This window comes from Triturus cristatus, chromosome 2_1 (genome assembly GCF_964204655.1).
Source record: "Triturus cristatus chromosome 2_1, aTriCri1.1, whole genome shotgun sequence".
NCBI classification, from domain to species: Eukaryota; Metazoa; Chordata; class Amphibia; order Caudata; family Salamandridae; genus Triturus; species Triturus cristatus.
In genome coordinates this window covers 498,448,343-498,467,928 of record NC_140581.1, presented here as the reverse complement: position 1 = coordinate 498,467,928, position 19,586 = coordinate 498,448,343, and the positions used below count along the sequence as shown (strand labels likewise).

At 49.1% G+C, this 19,586-nt stretch overlaps 1 protein-coding gene across 4 annotated transcripts in view; it reads left to right on the top strand.

Moving 5' to 3' along the window:
* The window catches only part of BDP1 (BDP1 general transcription factor IIIB subunit), a 1,439,438-nt gene that overhangs the window by 359,938 nt on the left and 1,059,914 nt on the right, over positions 1-19,586 (top strand). The window lies entirely within an intron of this gene.

The window sequence follows — 19,586 nt, the reverse complement described above, 5'->3', positions numbered from 1 at the left end:
GCTATAGTACAGCCTCGCCATGTCTTCTTCCTGTCAGGAGAGACACGTCCGATTCCCGCCCTTCGCACACTTCACTGGTACAGGTCCCTCGCTTCGCGCACTTAGGATCAAAGTCACGTTTTGCACCATCCGTAGGCCCCTTTCATACCCACCGCCTTCCTGCCGCCTCTCTCAGGCACTTGATTATTTCCTGGAATACTCATCCCATTGAAAACAGCTGTAAGGTCTCCCGCAAGCACTTCCCCTGCACGCGGAGCTCAGTGACAGGCAGCGATGTGTGAAAGGCTGACCACTTAACAGCCCTGCCACCCACACAGGCCCCGGCAGGGAGCCCTGCGCTCCGGGTCCCTTGAAGGGCAACATTTGTTTAGCGACCGAAAGTGAGTAATGTGCCTCTCTCCTCATTAAGCGCAATCAAAACTTAAATACAGCTACAGGGGCGGAAAAAACGAAACTATTTCCCTGGGGACAGGACCTGAAACAATAAAGGCAATGGCGGAACGACTTGCCTAACAAAACAAGCGCATGCGCCTCTCTCGCCCTGAAAGTAAAATAAGTAAAAGTTTGACTAGGGGGAGGGGAGAGAGGAGGGGGCCTGCGCCTGTTTCCCTTGCGGGAGCGAGCTTTGAAACCATCTGTTAATTACAACCAGATGGTTTCAAAGCTCGCTCCCGCAAGGGAATCGCCAAACGTGCACGCGTTGCCATTGAAAGCAATGCAATGCGTGCAATGCGTGCAATACGTGCATGTTTTTGGCCCAAAAAGTTAATCGATTGCTAAAGGTCTCCTCCTACGAAGCGCATGCGTGCTGCGTAGGCGAGACCTAAAAAAGAGTGGCAAAGACCATACGAAATCCAGGAGCGAATAGCTAAATCCCAAAAATACCACATCAATCTCCTGAAGAAATGGTTGGGGACCTCTCCTAGCACCATTCAGACAGTCAGGGTAGAGAAAGATCCCACTCATACCATCAATGACCCAGTTATCAACCCACAGCTAGTAGAGAATAAAAGACAAGAAATCTATGCCCTGCTTCACTCTTTCTCTGACCTTTTTTCAGACCAACCCGGTAGAACCCAGTTAGCGGATTGCTCCTTACCCACCCCAGACAAAGATGTGGTTAGACAAAGGCCCAATCGAGTACCCGAAGCCCGCAGGGTTGCCTTACAAAACAAAATTACACAAATGTTAAAAACTGGGGTTATAGTTCCACCAAAAAGCAATCGGTGTTCGCCAATTGTCCTCGTCCCCAAACCGGATGGGAGTATCCGTTTTTGTATAGATTTTCCTGCAGTAAACCAAATCTCCAAACCAGACGGATACCCCCTTCCGTGGGTGGACGAACTCATTGAATGCCTAGGGGAAGCCCAATATATTAGTACCATAGACCTTACAAAAGACTATTGGCAGATACAGTAAAAACCAGAAGACCAAGAAAAAATGGCCGCCTCCACTCCAGATGGGCTATATCAATTTACAGTCTTGCCTTTCGGCTTACACGGTGCCCCAGCCACTTTTCAGAGGCTCATGGATGCTCTTTTGGGGCAACATCGCGAGTTCTCCGCAGCATATCTAGATGATATTATAGTCTACAGCAAGACCTGGTCTGACCACCTACACCATTTATAGATATTGTCTGAGCTAAAGCGTGCCCATCTACATATAAACGCAAGAAAATCCAAATTTGCCTATCAAGAAGTCAAATACTTGGAATATCTCCTGGGGTAGGGCTTGATAGCACCCCTTGCGGAAGAGGTTTGAACAGTGCAGGACACACCTTTCCCGAAAACCAAGAAGGAATTAAGGGCCTTCTTGAGTCTTGTAGGTTACTACCAACGTTTCTTGCCCCAATTTGCCAACACCGCATCCCCTCTTACGGACCTCCTCAAAAAGACCGCCTCCCCATCTTCACTCAAAAGCACTTCTGCCATAGAGATTGAGGCTTTTCAGGCTCTTGAAGACCTCTCCGACAACTGCCCCTGTGTTGATATCTCCTAATTTCCAGAAGCCTTTTATCCTTCAAACCGACGCCTCTGGGGTGGGGATCGGGCCGTTCTTTCCCAACTGGACCAGGATGGACAAGAGAGACCTGTGCTTTATATAAGTAGAAAGCTCTTTCCTAGAGAACGTGTGTACCCCACAATCGACAAGGAATGTCTGGCCCTGAAGTGGAGTGTGGACAAACTCCGTTATTATCTGGAAGGCAGGGCTTTTGTTTTGTACACTGACCATGCCCCCCCTTACCTGGCTCCAGAGGAACAAAGGGAACAATGACAGAATCCTCAGATGGTTTTTAGCCCTACAGTCCTACCAGTTCGAGGTCCGTCATAGGAAGGGCAAGGATCAGGGCAATGCCGACTGCCTTTCTCGCTTCCCTATTTCCCCCGATTGGGAAAATCTTAGGGGTGGGATGTGTCATGGGGCCGGTGATGATGGGGAGGACCAGGCATTATACTCCCCTGCGACCCACCTGAACCCGGTCCTCTTCCTTCCCACACAGGCTCCGTACACGGACTATCCCTTTAAGAGCACGGAACTCAGCTTCCAGGAAGAGGGCGGTTCCAAGTTTCTGGGGACGCTACAAAATAGGAGCCTATCATGTGGTGAGGAGGAGACGATGAAAACAGAAGAACAGCGCGAGGATGCAGAGAGAGAGAGACGAAGCAGAGGGGGAATCAAGAAAGCGCCAGCAACGCCAGACGCGGAGGAAGTCCCTACCGAGAAGCAGAAGGCAGGAGGCCAACTACAACACGCTCCGCCCAGCCATACTCAAGAAGGAATGTGGCTGTACCATGTACGGTCCTGACTGAGGGGGATCACGGGTCACTGGGTAGGAAAAGAAACTAAGTAAGAGGGAGGGCACCTAGAACCGGAATTGTTCACAAGAGCCAGAGAAGTACGGTGGCGGTCACAAATGCACTGTTTGCTTTAGGCTAAAAGGTGTCACCTCCTACACTGGCCCCTTCCCTACCCTTCGTTTCCTGGTACCAAACGGTCAGCCATGTTTTCTTTATGTTGGTTTCCGAAGGGATCCCTGTGCAAGGAGCGAAGCCGTCCCTATAGAACAAAAGGAGAGGAAGACGTATTCCCATCCATACCTATAGGAGGAAGAACACAGGGAACATACACAAAACGGCATGGAAGCCTAACCTTGGACCTGATTGTAAAAATCTAAAAATGTGAATAAAAGAGTATAAACCCCAAAGAAAGAGAAAGATCTATCATTAACTTCCGAGTGCGACCCCCCCCCCCCTCCTTATGAAAAGCTGACATCCCGATAAAAAAGGCTCGTCAAGGTAGGACCTGTCCTTCTGCCCCCTGGTTCTCTGAAGCTCATAGGCAAAAGCGCCAATGTTGCAGACGTCAAGAGAGAAAATGGATAGCTCAATAGGACTCCTTGGAGAGAGATAACTATAAACTCTCACTAACCAAATATAAGTCACTTCTGGTAAAAGAAAAGGAGACTTATTTCTCATCGCAAATCGAAACTGCCAAGAACTCGGCAAAAGAACTATATCAGGTGATCAATACACTCCCTAAACAACCTGATTACAAAAGGGACTGGGTTAGCCAGTCTTTTTGCGACAAGTTCGCTGTGCACTTCCAAAGCAAAATTAACTTAATCTTTGACTCCTTTGATCATCCAGGCAGGCAGCTCCCGTTCGATCATGAAGTTACTAGGGCAGATCCCCCTGCCAGTGACTTAGCAGTGGACGTCTTTGACATGTTCTATCCGATAACCACAACACAAGTCAAACAGCTTATCGTTACCAGTAAATCAGGTTCCCCGGATGACCCTTGTCCACCTGCAGCCCTCAAGTTAGTCACTGATATCATTGCACCTAATCTTACTGATCTTTTCAATGACATGTATAGAAAAGGCATATTCCCTTCCAGTTGGAAAAAAAGCCTCTATCTTGCCTTTGCTTAAAAAATCAAGTCTGGAACCGGAGGATACAGCCAATTATCAACCACCGTTTCCTGCAAAAAGTACTGAAAAGGCGATGAACACTCCTCTAACTCAGTTTATCAACGACAACAATTGCCGGAATACAGTACCGAGACTGCTCTGATCAAGGCCACAGATAAACTCAAGTTCATTTTGGACGACAGTGGAGCTGCGGCCTTGATTCTGCTAGACCTCTCTGCAGCATTTGCTACAGTGTCAAAAATCTTACTCTCTGAGAGGGGCGGAGCTTGCCTGTCTCAAAGATGGCTGCTGCTTGAGCGAGCTCCGTAGCCCATCTTCACTATCCTGAAGGAATCCTGGTGTTTCTGTGGTCTAATCATCTGATGACCACCACTACCTGAAGCTCTAAGCGGACGCTTCCTTCGGTGTCTTTATCGCCGCGAGCTGTGCTATCGAAGTGCGGCATTGAGACGAGATTATTGGAGGCCCACTGGAAAGGCGCACGTGACCTGTAACTGCAGCGAGTCAGCGGTGTTCCCTACGGCGCCAGCACGTTTAGGAGCCCGCAGCAGGAGATCGTTGGGACTCGGTGAGTGCGACTGGCTGAGCCGGCCGGAGCTGTTGAGGGTGGCGCCGTGTTGCCCGGAGGGAACCAAGGATAGTGCAAGCAGGCCTGGTGGGAGGCACGGCCTGAGGCATACAGAGAGTGGGGCCTGCCACTCGATTACTGACTCACCGCAGGAAGAGGGGCGCGAGGATCTTGCAAGCACGCCTGCACCCTGAGCTGTAGCGGTGGAAAAGCGACTGGGCTATTGGGGCCCCAGCGGCTGCATCAGGCAGCTTTACTGTGTCCGACATGGAACCAGGCCACTAGTGAGAGCTGCCTATTACTGGCTATTGGGGGGGCGAAGTGGCACTGACAAAGCGGGTTGAGGAGGTAAGCTACTAGCTGAGCACTGTGTGTCGGGGAACTGATAAACGGCGCATTTGCCTCCCTGCGGGTTTGTAAGGTGAGCAGAGCTTTCCCGACCGGCGAGAGGGCGAATCTCCATAGGTGTACTGCTCCTTTGCTTTGCGCTGCGAGCACGCTGCCAGTAGTTCATAGCTGCTATTTGAGGCAAGTTGTGTTGAGGGTGACGTATGGCCCTGTAGCCCTCTGATTATAGTAGGGCTTCTCATTGCGGACCGAAGGAGCCAGTGGTCATCACGGAGTCTGCCAGGCTATAGAAGGCCATGGGCAAGGTGGACAAATCCCAGTCTAAGCTGCAGTTTGAGCAGCAAAAGTCGAGACCTAGGGAGGAAGGTGCAGACAAGGCAGTTACTGAACACAATAGCACTACTGTGGAGCCTAAGGGAGATATCCGTCAGATACTGACTGCCACGCAGAAGAGCTTGTGCACTATAGACGGGAAAGTCGACTCTCTAGCCTATCGGATGGACCGTATGTCTGAGCGCATTGACAAACACGCTGAGTACCTAGAAATGGCGGAGAGACCGGTGTCTATGGTTGAAGACGTCCAAATGGAGACAGAAAACACGCAGAAGCAAATGGGGAAGCTGCTCATGACCTTGCAGGACGAGGCGGAGGATTTGGAGGCTAGGTCCAGGTGCTGTAATATTCGCATCATGGGCCTTCCTGAAACAACGGCTATGGGCAACATGGAGATGTTTGTTGAGCAGCTTCTGGTGACTCTCCTAGACCGAGACATATTCTCTGCTATGTTCGTTGTTGAGCGCGCCCACCACTCCCTGGGCCCTAGTTTCCCACCTGGCGCTCCGCCTCGCCCTTTGATCGCTAAACCCCACAATTACAGAGACGGGGACGCTGCACTGAAAAATGCGAGGGAACTACGTGACCTGCAGTTTGCGGGTTCGTCGCTCTCACTTTTCCCCTATTTCACCATGAAGGTGCAGGAGGTGAGGCGGCAGTTGGCATCTTTGAAGCGACTGCTGTGGGAGCATGGTTTTGAGTATGCTATGCATTATCCGGCCAGACTTAGGGTCATGATGACAGGAAATCAAGAATATATACGGACCCTAAGTCACTACAGAAGGCCCTCAAGGAATGTGCCAAGCCGGATGCCACAAAACGAACAGCGGAGGAGCAGCCCAAGGCGACTGGAGGTGACCTGCAAGAGTAGACTGATAGGATTGAGTATTGGTCTGTCTATGTTTGCTTCTGCAGGTATGTTATATATATTTTGCTCTCAGTTGTGCTTGTTGGATGGCTGGAGCTGCCCGAGGGCCAGCAATGACTATTCGATGTGGCTATTAACAGGGGTGGGACATAGACTGTGAAACTGCTCGCACCATCAGTTGCTGTGGATCCGCTTTGGTCCTGCTGGGGGACTTACATGATGGTATGTGATTAACTAATTTCACTCCTTTGGATCCCAGCTAACTGATCCCGATTGGATGTACACGATATGTGCAGATGGCTACGACTTCTCTGCTTGTACAAATTTAAGTACATTGCCGGTAACATCCGCCCCTGTGTGTTACCCGCTATATGGTGATATGCCAGAACTGTTATTTTGACTTTATAATTTTCGTTAGAGTACAATGGGCTATGGGTGGGGAGAGGAAATATCGTCCATTCCAAGTTGGGGTATGCATGGCGTGGGAGGGGGGGAATAAATGTTGTTGGTTTTGATTATGCATTGAGCGCACAGTGTATATTTGATATTCAAGAATCACGCGACAGCCTAGGATTGATTCGGAGGCACAACATCAATGTAGACTGCGCAGCCTTTACAGGGGTACTTTGCTATGGCTGTGGAAATATGGATTTTTCTGGTCAGTTATGTCCCCTATCTTGGACCCCAACGGTCCCATGTGCATGTTACAAGTACATGTATGTTTCCCTCCAGTTCCAGTTATGAAGACGCAAACACATGTGCGTCCACCGTCAACATGTCCTTTGACAGATCCGCCATGAATAGGCCGGATATTCCATTCCTAAATATGAAAGGCCACCGGCTTTATATGGTTCACTTATGCCACTTTACAGTCCAGGCAAGTAGGCCCTGATTCTGTCATCAAAACTCCTCTTGCCTTCTGCCTCTGAAAGCTCCAGTCCGAGCCTGCATCTGTGACCATGAACTTTGTCTCATTCTCTGCGCGGCTCACGAAGCCTGACATCAGCCTACTCTCTGCCAAGAACTGTATTTCACCTTCGAATTATCTGCTTCCCCCTCAGCCGATGCATTCCTGCCTAGTAGTTTAAGTAAACATTCTTCCAGTTACCAAGCAAAAAGGCCCAACTTCTCTGTCCTCATGCAAGTAATTCATAGCCCTGTCACCATGGAATATTCCTACCCCCTCGCATTCAGTGTAGACACTTAGACGCTTGTCCACGCACGCACAGTCAGTATAGAATAGATTCTGTCCGAGAGTCCTTCTTTTGTGGATAACATAGTTCTTTAAACATAGGATGTTAGATATGATTTGGGATTAGGTTGACTTGACCCCCCAGACTTCTCGTCTCCACATATAGAGCTAAATGTCAAGTCCCCGTCACCCCCTAGTTACACGTCAATTACACGTCATACTGCTGCGCGCGCATCTATGCCAAGTATTATCTTATAGATCCACCTATGTATTACATCATAACCAATCATGTTTCTTTTTACTCATTATTACACCCATTTTCGGTTACGCAGACCAAACGTCAATGTCCTTATCAATTGTTACGCCTACTGTATTCACTTCATTATAATGTATGTACTATAAAAGTTACTTCTTGTCAATAAAGTATGTACTTCACTTCCTGAACCCCCGTGGTGATGGAACTTGAAGCATCCGATTATAATCGATTATTGGAATAAAGCCCATTCCGAAACTCTAATATCACGGATTCTGCCTCTCATTTTACCGAGCTATTTTATAATGTTTCTGTATCAAATTCAGTCCCGGTAAAGGAATTTTTATTTACCACAAGATGGCGCCCGAATAGGGACACTTTCTCATCTCACGCGCCGGCGGTGAGTTGCAGGCCCGGTCTCCTGCCACAGCTGGACGGACAATAACGCGTACCAGCAGGATTTCCTGTATCTCCCTCCGGTCAAGCGGGGGCGACTGAGACTGCGATCAACACCCAGACGAGGCGGTGAGAAGTGCGAAGTATCCCGACCAGAGCCTAGCTGAGAGAGCAAGATCCGAGGTATACAGAGACCCACCAGTCCGAAGTCAAGCCCAGTGTCCGACGAGTCGAGTCGAGTCGAGTCCAGTCCGGTTCAAGTTCAAGTTACTGAGGCCTTCCGTTTCCGAAGCTACCCGGTGAGTACCATTGCTGGGGAGGCATTTCTGACGTGCACATAGGTTGTGCCGGTCAAGACGGGTTTGGGTACACAAATCCGGTCTGCACTGTTTTAGCAGTGTATCTGTACTGTTTAGCAGTATATCAAGTGTTCCGAAGTATCTAGTAAGTGTCAAGAATTAAGCATGGTGATTTAGTTATGCAGACGATCATCATTGTTGTTTCAGTTAAAGGTTTAATGTTTAATGTTTAAAGTGTTTAAGTATGTTCTGTATATCGTGGTATGAATGACTGTTCATTATCGTGTTTATTGTATTAAGTCTGTTCAAATTCAAGTATCAGGTCAAAATCAAGTATAAGGTCAGTTCTCAATATGCCGCTCTTTTCGAAATTAAGACAGATCACTACCAGAAAAGGGGTTCTCGAAGAAGCCGCCCCTATTCCTCCTAGGGACACTCCAGGGCACTTTATGTATCACAAACATGGCTTAGACGCTATATTATTTCTTGATGTTCGAGGCATGTGGGCTGCTGAATTCATATCTGTGCATAGATCGCCGCCTAGTGTTGGGTCCGGATGTTTGCACGTTGTTGTCCTGGAAGAGTCTTCGAAGTATCCTTGGATAGGTGACTCCTCCCATGGACTACAGTGCGCATGGGCATCCTCTCCATCCTCAGATTGTTTTTTTCCGCCATTGGGTTCGGATGTGCTATCTTAGCTCAAGTTAGGAAAAACTTTTGTCGAGGCCACAAGGCCTTTAGTTCGCGTCGGTACTGTTTATCGATCGGGTTTCGATACTTTTTGTTAGTTTACTAACTTTCAGCACCGACTTTGTTCGCATTTGCCTGTCCATCGACTCTACTTCGACGATGGAATCCAGGACGCCATTCAAAAGGTGTCCGGTATGCAATGCGAAGTACCCACACATCGACGTCCATCCGGTGTGCAACAAATGCCTTTCGCCGGACCACGACGAATCGACATGTATGGCCTGTGCCCGGTTCCGTTCAAAGAAGACTCTGCGGAATCGTCGAGCGGCGAGGCTCGAAGCGCAGCACGCGGCACCGGCCCCAGCTGACATCTTCGACGAGGCTGACGACGTCGAAGAAGTAGAAGTCTTACCCTCCAGTCCCGTTTCCGAACACGAACACGAACCCGGATCGGACGAGGCCGACGAGTCACTCTTCCACAGAGGTGAAGACGACACCGAGGTAGGAGACGACGAGGAGGCCTTAGGAGCCGAAGAGAGTAGCTCCGATGATGAACAAGGCCTACCTGTTCAGACCGAAATTTCACCAGCGCCACAGACTATGGCTCCGGTCGAGGGATCGCCTTCGGGCCTTACCCGAGACCTATCACGCAGTCCTTCGGCCCCGCCCTCGGGCCCGGCCTCGGACGTTCAGCGGCAGCCATTACCGCTTAAGCCAGCTGGTTTCCCTTCCACGAAACCGAAACCGAAAGCTGCTCAGGTTCCTACGAAACCGAAACTGAAAGTGGCGCTAGTCGGATCGAGGCCTTCAACACCTTCGACGCCAGCGCACCGGGTCGGCACCGACCGCACCAAGAGAGACTTCGGTGCCGAACTCGAGACGGGCGACATGGGAGTCGACAAACGGAAGAAGGTCATCGGCGCCGACAAACCTGCCCGGTTACCGGCGTCGACGCCACCGACACCGAGGGCCGTCCCGCCTGCTACGCCTCGCAGCACTCCCTCGACGACACCAAAACCTCACGTGTCGAAGACGTCGACGGTGATCTCCGCACCTCGACTCGATGCGCCACGGGCGCAGAAGATATCTGCAGCCGCCTCGACGACCCTGGCGGGGGCCACGACCTCTAAGGCGCCCCGAGTACGGCATGGCGCGATGCCAGGCTGCAGATCCAAGGACGCCCTCCAGGACCCGTCGGGTTCCGGTTCGGCTCCGGCGGTTTCGTCGGTGCCGACCAGCATTACCTTCGGCTTGCCTCCACCCACAATCCCGAAGGCGTTTCAACTCAGGACACAGGTCACCAAAACTGCGGTTACACCTGTCGAGCCGTCTCCGTCACACGTCATCGACGCCGACACTGGCAGGATGATTCTCCACGGCCGAAGGATAACTTCGGAACCGCCATTGGAGCCTTTCAGGATCCCGCTAAAGAGGAAGCTGCCTGTGGACTCAGAACCTCTCCTGTATGAACCCTTCTATTCACCCTACCAGGATCCACACCGGGCCTCCCCCACACGCTCCGACACGGATGCATTGGGGGACTACTTGGATGAACAAGTCCCCTACCATGTGGACACGGACCCTGATGACCAGCAGGACCCTGACCAAACTTGGGGCGACCCTGCAGACCCCAGTGCACCTCTTGATGCACAGGACACACAACTATATGGGCCAAAAACATCACCCACAGAGGATACTGCGGCGTTCAACGCTCTGATTGAACGTGCGGCAAACAACCATGATGTACAGCTTCACTCTGATATCATCGAAGATGACTTTCTAATGGACACCTTTGCATCCTCAGAAAGACATGTAAAGACTCTGCCAATGTTGAAGGGGGTCCTCAAGCCAGCCACTGACATTTTCAAGGAACCCACCAGGGCACGAGTGATAAACCCCAGGATCGATAAAAAATACAGATCAGCACCTGGGGATCCTACTTACATCAGAGGCCAATTACCACTCGACTCCATCGTTGTGGCGAATGCCCGCAAGAGGGCACACTCGCAGACAACGGGTGACGCTCCTCCCCCGGACAAAGAGTCCAAGGTGCTAGAGACCTCCGGCAAGCGAGTTGCCGCACAAGCTGCAAACATATGGCGCATAGCTAACACTCAAGCGCTCCTCGCTCGCTACGATAGAGCGCACTATGACACACTGGAGCAACTTCTTCAGCACCTCCCTGACCCCTACAAAGAAGGTGCAGAAATCCTTATCAGAGAGGGACAGCTACTCACAAATGCTGCCATTAAATGTGCACTAGACGCTGCAGACACGGCTGCCAGGGCCATCAACACTAGCGTCATCCTACGACGTCACGCCTGGCTACGTATCTCAGGATTCAAGCCTGAGGTACAAAACAATATACTTAATCAGCCCGTCAACCCCGACTTTTTGTTCGGACCTGAGGTTGACACCACCCTCGAGAAGATAAAAAAGGACACGGACACTGCAAAGTCCATGGGCGCCCTACAAACTCAGTCCTTTCGGAGCGGCTCCTTTCGTCGCCCCGGAAACAAGGGGGCAGGTAGAGGACAGGGGTCACAACAAACATATAACAAGGGTAATACGCAGACCACCTACGATAAGAACACCCGAGGTGGCTATCGTGGCTCCAGTACCAAGGGCAGAGGACGTGGCTACGGCAACACCAGGTCCTCCCCCCAAGAACAAGCAGTGACGCCCTCTCCCTTCCTCCCGACCACATAACACCTGTCGGGGGAAGGCTACAACGGTTCCTGTCCACGTGGAACTCCATCACCACGGACAGGTGGGTCAAAGATATTATAAAACACGGTTACTGTCTGGAGTTAACTTCCACTCCACCCACAATACCACCAAGAAACCGTCCTATGTCCTCAGAGCACTTAACGCTCTTACAGCAAGAGGTAGAAAGTATGCTTCTAAAAGGCGCTATCGAGCTCGTACCCATCCACGAGCAGGGCACGGGGGTTTACTCCCTCTACTTCTTAATTCCAAAAAAGGACGGGTCGCTCAGGCCTATATTAGACCTGAGACCCCTGAACCAGTACATTCTTTCAGAGCACTTTCACATGCTCACTCTACAGCAAGTCCTTCCGCTTCTCAAGCAGGGAGACTTCCTAGCATCACTGGACCTCAAGGATGCGTACTTCCACATACCCATCCACCCCTCACACAAAAAATACCTCAGGTTTACTGTTCAGGGGCAGCACTATCAGTTCAAAGTCCTTCCCTTCGGCGTGACAACAGCGCCCAGGGTTTTCACGAAGTGCCTAGCTACGGTGGCAGCACACTTACGGAGGCAGCATATACACGTCTACCCCTACCTAGACGACTGGCTCGTTCAAGCGAAGTCGGCCCAGCAATGTGCAAGCCATATGTCCCGCACCATTCACCTTCTTCACAGTCTGGGATTCTCACTAAATTACCCAAAGTCCCATCTCCAGCCCGCACACGTACAACAGTACCTGGGCGCGACTATAGACACTCTGGCGGCCTCAGCTCAGCCAAGTTTAGTGAGGATCAACAGCATACAACTGCTGATCTCCAAGTTCAAACACAATCACTCGCTTCCAGCGCGAGTGTTTATGCAGTTGATAGGCATGATGGCCTCCTGCATCTTCATAGTCCCGCACGCGAGATTACATATGCGCCCACTTCAGGAGTGCCTAGCACGTCAGTGGAATCAGGCTCAAGGACAGTTGAAAGACCTAGTGTTGGTGAGCGGTCGGGCATACAACTCTCTGCATTGGTGGAATCCACAAAACCTTTGCAAGGGGCGACCGTTCCAAGAGCCTGTTCCACAAATAGTACTGACAGCGGACGCGTCTCTCCAGGGATGGGGAGCTCATGTACTACACTACACAGTGCAGGGACTATGGACGACACAACAGAAGAAGATGCACATCAACCTTCTGGAACTGATGGCAATCTTCCTGGCCATGAAGGCTTTCAAAGTACATCTGTGCAACAAGGTCGTGTTGATCCGGACGGACAACATGACCGCAATGTACTACATACAGAAACAGGGAGGGACACACTCTCCACAGTTGTCTCATCTGGCTCAGAGCATGTGGAAGTGGGCCATTCAGAGGAACATGTTCCTCATGGCAGAACACCTCCCCGGCAAGGACAACCAGATGGCGGATCTGCTCAGCAGACACAGCCACCAGATGCACGAGTGGGAGTTACACCCATCAGTACTCCAACCGTACTTCCAGCAGTGGGGTCACCCAGAGATAGACCTATTCGCGACAAGCGAAAACGCAAAATGCCAAAGCTTCGCCGCCAGATTCCCACATCCGCAGTCGCAGGGCAATGCGATATGGATGAACTGGTCCGGCAGATTTGCGTACGCTTTTCCCCCAGCACCGTTGATACCGCTGGTGGCTCGCAAACTCCGACAACACTCCCTGACACTCGTCCTAGTTGCTCCCACGTGGGCACGCCAGCCGTGGTACACCACCTTCCTCGAACTTTCCGTGGTACCGCATCAAAGGCTGCGGATCAAACCCGCGCATTTGACGCAGAACCATGGAGAGGTTCAGCACCCAGATCCGCAACAGCTGAACCTGGCGATCTGGCTCCTGAAGTCCTAGAGTTTGGCTATCTCAATCTGCCACCTGACTGCATGGACATCATCAAGGAGGCCAGGAGACCCACTACAAGAGCTTGCTATGCAGCCAAATGGAAAAGGTTCGTCATTTATTGCGGTAATAATGACATTAACCCGCTGGACGCATCCATCCACGACATCATATGTTACCTCTTACACCTATACCGATGCAATCTGGCGTACACCTCTATACGTGTCCATTTGACCGCAATATCAGCCTATCTGCAAACCAGGCAGCACCTCTCTCTATTCAGAGTGCCTGCCATCAAAGCATTCTTGGAAGGACTCAAACGAGTCATTCCACCTAGTCACCCACCGGCTCCAATGTGGAACCTCAACTTGGTCCTCACACGCCTGATGGGTCCACCCTTTGAACCTCTACACTCATGCGAGATTCAATTCCTTACCTGGAAAGTAGCCTTCCTGGTAGCGATCACTTCCCTAAGAAGAGTTAGTGAACTCCAGGCACTAACCGTTCAAGAGCCATTTATTCAGGTTCACGCCAACAGGGTCGTACTACGTACCAACCCCAAATTCATGCCCAAAGTAATATCGCAGTTCCACATGAACCAGACTATTGAACTGCCCGTTTTCTTCCAAAACCCACAAACTGTTGCAGAGCGGGCATTACATACACTAGATGTACGGAGGGCCCTCATGTACTACATCGACAGGACTAAACCCTTCAGGAAGACAAAACAACTATTCGTTGCCTTTGCCCCACACCACAAAGGTAACGCCATCTCCAAAGCAGGGATAGCCAGATGGATAGTTAAGTGTATTCAAATCTGTTATCAAAAGGCAAAACGCACATTAACTATTCCACCACGAGCCCACTCAACACGCAAGTTGGGGGCTTCCATGGCCTTCCTAGGAAATATTCCCCTGCATGATATATGCAGAGCAGCCACATGGTCCACTACACACACATTTACAAAACACTATTGCGTAGATGTGCAGTCAAAACAGCAGGCAGCTGTAGGACAGGCTGTTCTCAAAACACTTTTTCAGACCGCTGCAGCTGGCACGGGTAGCCGCCGCCAATAGAGGGCACTGCTATGTATTCTATGCACAGATATGAATTCAGCAGCCCACATGCCTCGAACTGAATATGCTACTTACCAGTATGCATCTGTTCTTGGCATGTAGGGCTGCTGACATTCATATCGCCCTCCCTCCTCCCCGGCGCCTGTCGCAGCTGCAGCTCTCAGAATTATTGCAAGCATGGTCATCACTTTCTGTATCTACTCCATCACTGCCACAATGGCGAAAAACAATCTGAGGATGGAGAGGATGCCCATGCGCACTGTAGTCCATGGGAGGAGTCACCTATCCAAGGATACTTCGAAGACTCTTCCAGGACAACAACGTGCAAACATCCGGACCCAACACTAGGCGGCGATCTATGCACAGATATGAATGTCAGCAGCCCTACATGCCAAGAACAGATGCATACTGGTAAGTAGCATATTCATTATGGGTAGACTACACCAAGGGATTACCAGAAAGTCAGAGGTGGCCCACAGCGGGGACCTGGGATGCAGAGTGCATCATGAAAGTCGAGGAGGAGTTATGGAAAAGGAAAGTCAGACAGTCACAGAAAGACGCCGTTGAGTTATGGCGTAAAGAATCTCATAGACGTACAGAAAAAGCACGTAGACAGGAAGAGAAGAGTAAAGAAAGTTCAAGCAAAGTTCGAGAGAATCTATTAATTGAGGAAGGTATCCGAGGGAAATCAGAGCAAGTAGACAGACAAAGAAATGCCCTTATGAATGGTATGTATCCCCTTCTGGCCGAAGGATTACCTAAGGCTACTCCAGAGATACCGAAAGACTTGCCACCCCCGTTATTCCCAATCAAGGTACATCCTAAGGGGCATCCTAGAACCGCAGAGGATGTTTTTCTTTCCTCATATTTAGATGACGCAGCTCCCGAGTATGCTAATTCCGCCCCACGTAGACCACATACCAGGGAGGTCCAACGCCAAGATCCAGCACCCGTATCCCTACAGCAACAAATCGAGTCACAAGTCCCGGCAAGCACATCTGTTTCTGCATCTGTTCCTACAGGTACTTCTATAGCTGAGTCCACACCTATAGTTGCTGTGTCACGTTCGACGAATCCTTTCACACCCGACGCCCCAGACGGGGCCACGGGAGGTGCTACCAATATTTTTTCTACGCCACCTAGAATAAATAAACTTATTTTTCAAGAGTCAGCGCATTCACGTACACCCAAATTCGTAAGTGATCGTACGCTTAAGGAACTTCTTATAGATTTTAGATATGACCCGGTGCTTGGTAAAGAGGACGAAATGATCCTGGCATCATTACGTATCAGACGAGCCGCAGGGTATTTAGCGAAGCTACCAGGAATGACTGCGCATCTAGATAAAATATATCATTTTGTTCAAACAGGGCGAGATCCAGAATGTATTAACAGAGCTATGGAATACCAGAAAGTAGAGATACAGGGGGAACTGTTACGTTTCCTCATAAACTGTGTGATCAGAAATCAAGACCGACCGGGGGTAGATCCGGAAGCAATGAAAATTCTTACAAAATGGAGCCAGAATATATCAGAAGGGAGACACGATAAGCAAAATTGTATAATAGCCATGTGCCGAAAGATCCGTAAAGAAATAGAACGCCTACACGAAGAGAGATTAGAGACAGACGAGTTCGAGCAAAGCGAGGAAGAAGGGTCAGGACTGCCCGCAGGACAGTCGGACACCATAGCCTATGTAGGTAGAGGAAGATCTTGTAATAGGAATCAGACTAGATGGCATACTGACCAAATACGTCCAATATGTCCAGATAATGACAGGAATTTCCAAATACCTATAATTAACATAAGGTCTAACGAGCATTCGTTCCAAACCGCCGACAAACTACTCCGAGAACGAAGGGGTTATCATTTTCTCGATTCTATGGATGAACAAGATTTAGCAAGGGCAGCTGTTCATTGGGTGGACAGTCCCGGAAAATATAGTGATGAGACAGTAGTACGCACATTTTTGAATCTCACCCCAGATGAGCAGAGGTTAGCTGGGATTTATATGATTCAACAACTCATTATACTATATCAGAGTCAGCATTCGGACCCTGGTCCCTTACCTGACATATTGACTGAATTGCTTATGAATAAATGGAGAGGTCCAGGTACTAAATTAATTAAAGAAATTCTAGTATCAAGAAAGCAGTATATTCTTTTTGTATGCTCAGAACATGTCTCATTGCCTGTCAAGGAAAGAACTACGTATCACCTGGATAGACAGAATCCCTTACGAGAAGTACACCCAATAAAAGGCGAGGACAATCAGTTTAAACGCGTATTCGTATATACGCCCATATCGAAAATAGAATTGTTAGAAATGAAGAAAGTGGTACCCAGTCATGACAAAGACCCAGCGGGTTTTCACCGAGAAATTAAAGACATGTTACTCATGGGAGAGTATACCTACCCCGACATCATGACAATATTAAAGGTGTTGATGCCTGCTGGCATTTATGAGAAACTCAAGGAAAAAGAGTGGGAGGTAGGTGACCAAAAGATAGAATGGTCAGCATTAGAAGCAGAAGAAAGGGCCCGAGGTCCAGGTTCGGGGCTTGGGGACAAAACTAAAGCACTACCAGGTCTACTAGTACAGGTACTGCCACGTTTATTAACTACGAAAAAGGAAGATTGGGGTACAATTTCAGCCTGTAAACAGAAGCAAGATGAAGACACTAGCGATTACTATGCCCGATTCGAGAAATGTTTTGGTATAAATAGTGGCATAAAAGCAAGTAGCGAATCATACCCGCATCTGTTTGTAACAAAATTAGTGGAAAATGCCCTGCCCCCAGTAAAGAATAGAGTATTAAAATTCGAGAGTACCTGGCAAGGTAACACTCCAACACAAATGTTACAAATGTTACAGTACCACCACAATAGAATTAGAGAGGAACAAGAACATGAACACAGACGCATGAAAGACACGAAAATGAAAATGCTAGTTTCCCAGACAGTTCCAGCTGAGGGACATAAAAAGGGTATGACACATTCCGATTCAGCAGGACCTGTAAAAGGGACATGCAATTATTGTAAAAAGCCAGGTCATTACGTACACGATTGTCCAGTGCTAAAACATAATATCGCCATAGGTAAAACACAAGAAAGATCACGGCCACTAAGACAAGATCAGAATGAACAAGGAGCTCCGCAGCATGCCCAGGCCATGCCAGCCGCACAACAGCCAATACAGTTTGTGCCAGCTGCACCACCGTTGCCTGTTGCTGCCACACAGACAACAACACGACAAATGTATCAGACCGCACAGTATGAATATCCCGAGTATCAGCGTTACGCATGAACTAGCCTAGAGAGGGAAGTTGACTTACCCCTTATCGAGATTCCTGTAGATCAAGAAGGACCTTATGTACATAGTGAATTATTAGGTCAAGATAGAAAATTTTTACTCGATACAGGGGCAAGTCGAACAACTATAAAACGTAGTGAAGTTCCAGGGGCACCCCTCTCAGGCTCACAGAATATTTCCCTTGGTTTTTCAGGAAAACCTATTGTTAATGAAGTGTCACAGCCTCTTCCACTTACGATAGGACCTCTGACCCGAACTACAGATCTATTGCTTACTAAATCATGTCCAGAAAACTTGTTAGGAATAAAAACGTTGAAAGCCCTAGGAGCCATAATATGTTGTTCTCCGGAAGGAGTAAGGTTGTTTTTACGTGATTTTAAAGGTCACTATGTATCTAGAGACATGGATCCCCGACTGCAGACTTTACCTACACATCTATGGGCACAAGGCCCTACTGATGTTGGTTGCATGAATATTACACCATATCGAGTCACGCTAAAGGCAGGAGTGGTGCTACCACGAATGCGACAATACAAGCTACCACCAGATGCTGTAGCGGCTTTACTACAAATCATTGACGAGCTCATTGCCCAAGGAGTAGTTGTAGAAACAGACTCCAATGTATGTAATTCACCGATAATTCCGATTCTTAAACGAACAGATCCTACAGCGCCGCCAGTATATCGATTGGTTATTGATCTGCGCGAGTTAAACAAATGCATTGTGCCACAATTTCCTGTGGTCCCAGATATCTCGTCATTATTGACAGCTATTGATTCCGAAGCAACATTCTTTACTGTAATTGATCTCAAAAATGCCTTTTTCAGCGTCCCAATAGATCCGGAAAGTCAATATTTGTTCGGATTTAGTTTAAATGGGCGTAGCTTTAAATTCACCCGCGCACCTCAAGGATTTACAGAAAGCCCCAGCATCTATAGCCAAGCACTGAAACGAGAACTTGACAGTATCCACATGCCAGTTAACACCGCCTTGCTTCAATACGTCGATGATCTGCTGATCACCGCCCGAAGCGAACCCGAATGTGAAAAAGCATCACTGACAGTTTTACAATTTCTAGCCGAAAAAGGGCACAAGGTGTCCCCTTCTAAGCTGCAATTCTGTGTCCAGCGAGTTGTTTATCTTGGACACTCGCTGGACAAGGAGGGAAGGCAGCTTACACCCGACCGCATTCAGTTGATAGCTAACATGTCAATACCCAAGACACAAAAGGAGGTGCGGGCTTTCATAGGCCTCACTTCATATTGTAGGCAGTGGATCCCTCAGTATGCATTTCTAGCAAAACCCCTCATTCAGTTAACCACACAGGAGGCAGCCACATCGACTGTTCTCCCTTGGACTCAGGAACACACACAAGCTTTTGAAAGCTTAAAGAAAGCTTTATGTCAAGCACCCGTTTTAGCAACGCCATGTTACAGAAAACAGTTTACACTTTTTGTTACAGAGCGCGAAGGTACTGCCTTGTCAGTACTCACACAGGAACAAGCAGGAGCACACAAACCATGTGCTTATTTTTCTAGTACATTAGATCCCGTAGCTCAGGCTTTGCCTGCATGCCTAAAATCAGTAGCAGCAACAGCTTTAGCAATCAGACAAAGCGATGCCATAGTTTTAGGACATCCATTGACAGTTCAAGTACCACACGCAGTAGAGGTTCTTGTAAATAGAACGCAAACACAACACTTGACTATAGCGCGACTTACAGGATACGAGCTTACATTGTTTCAGCCACA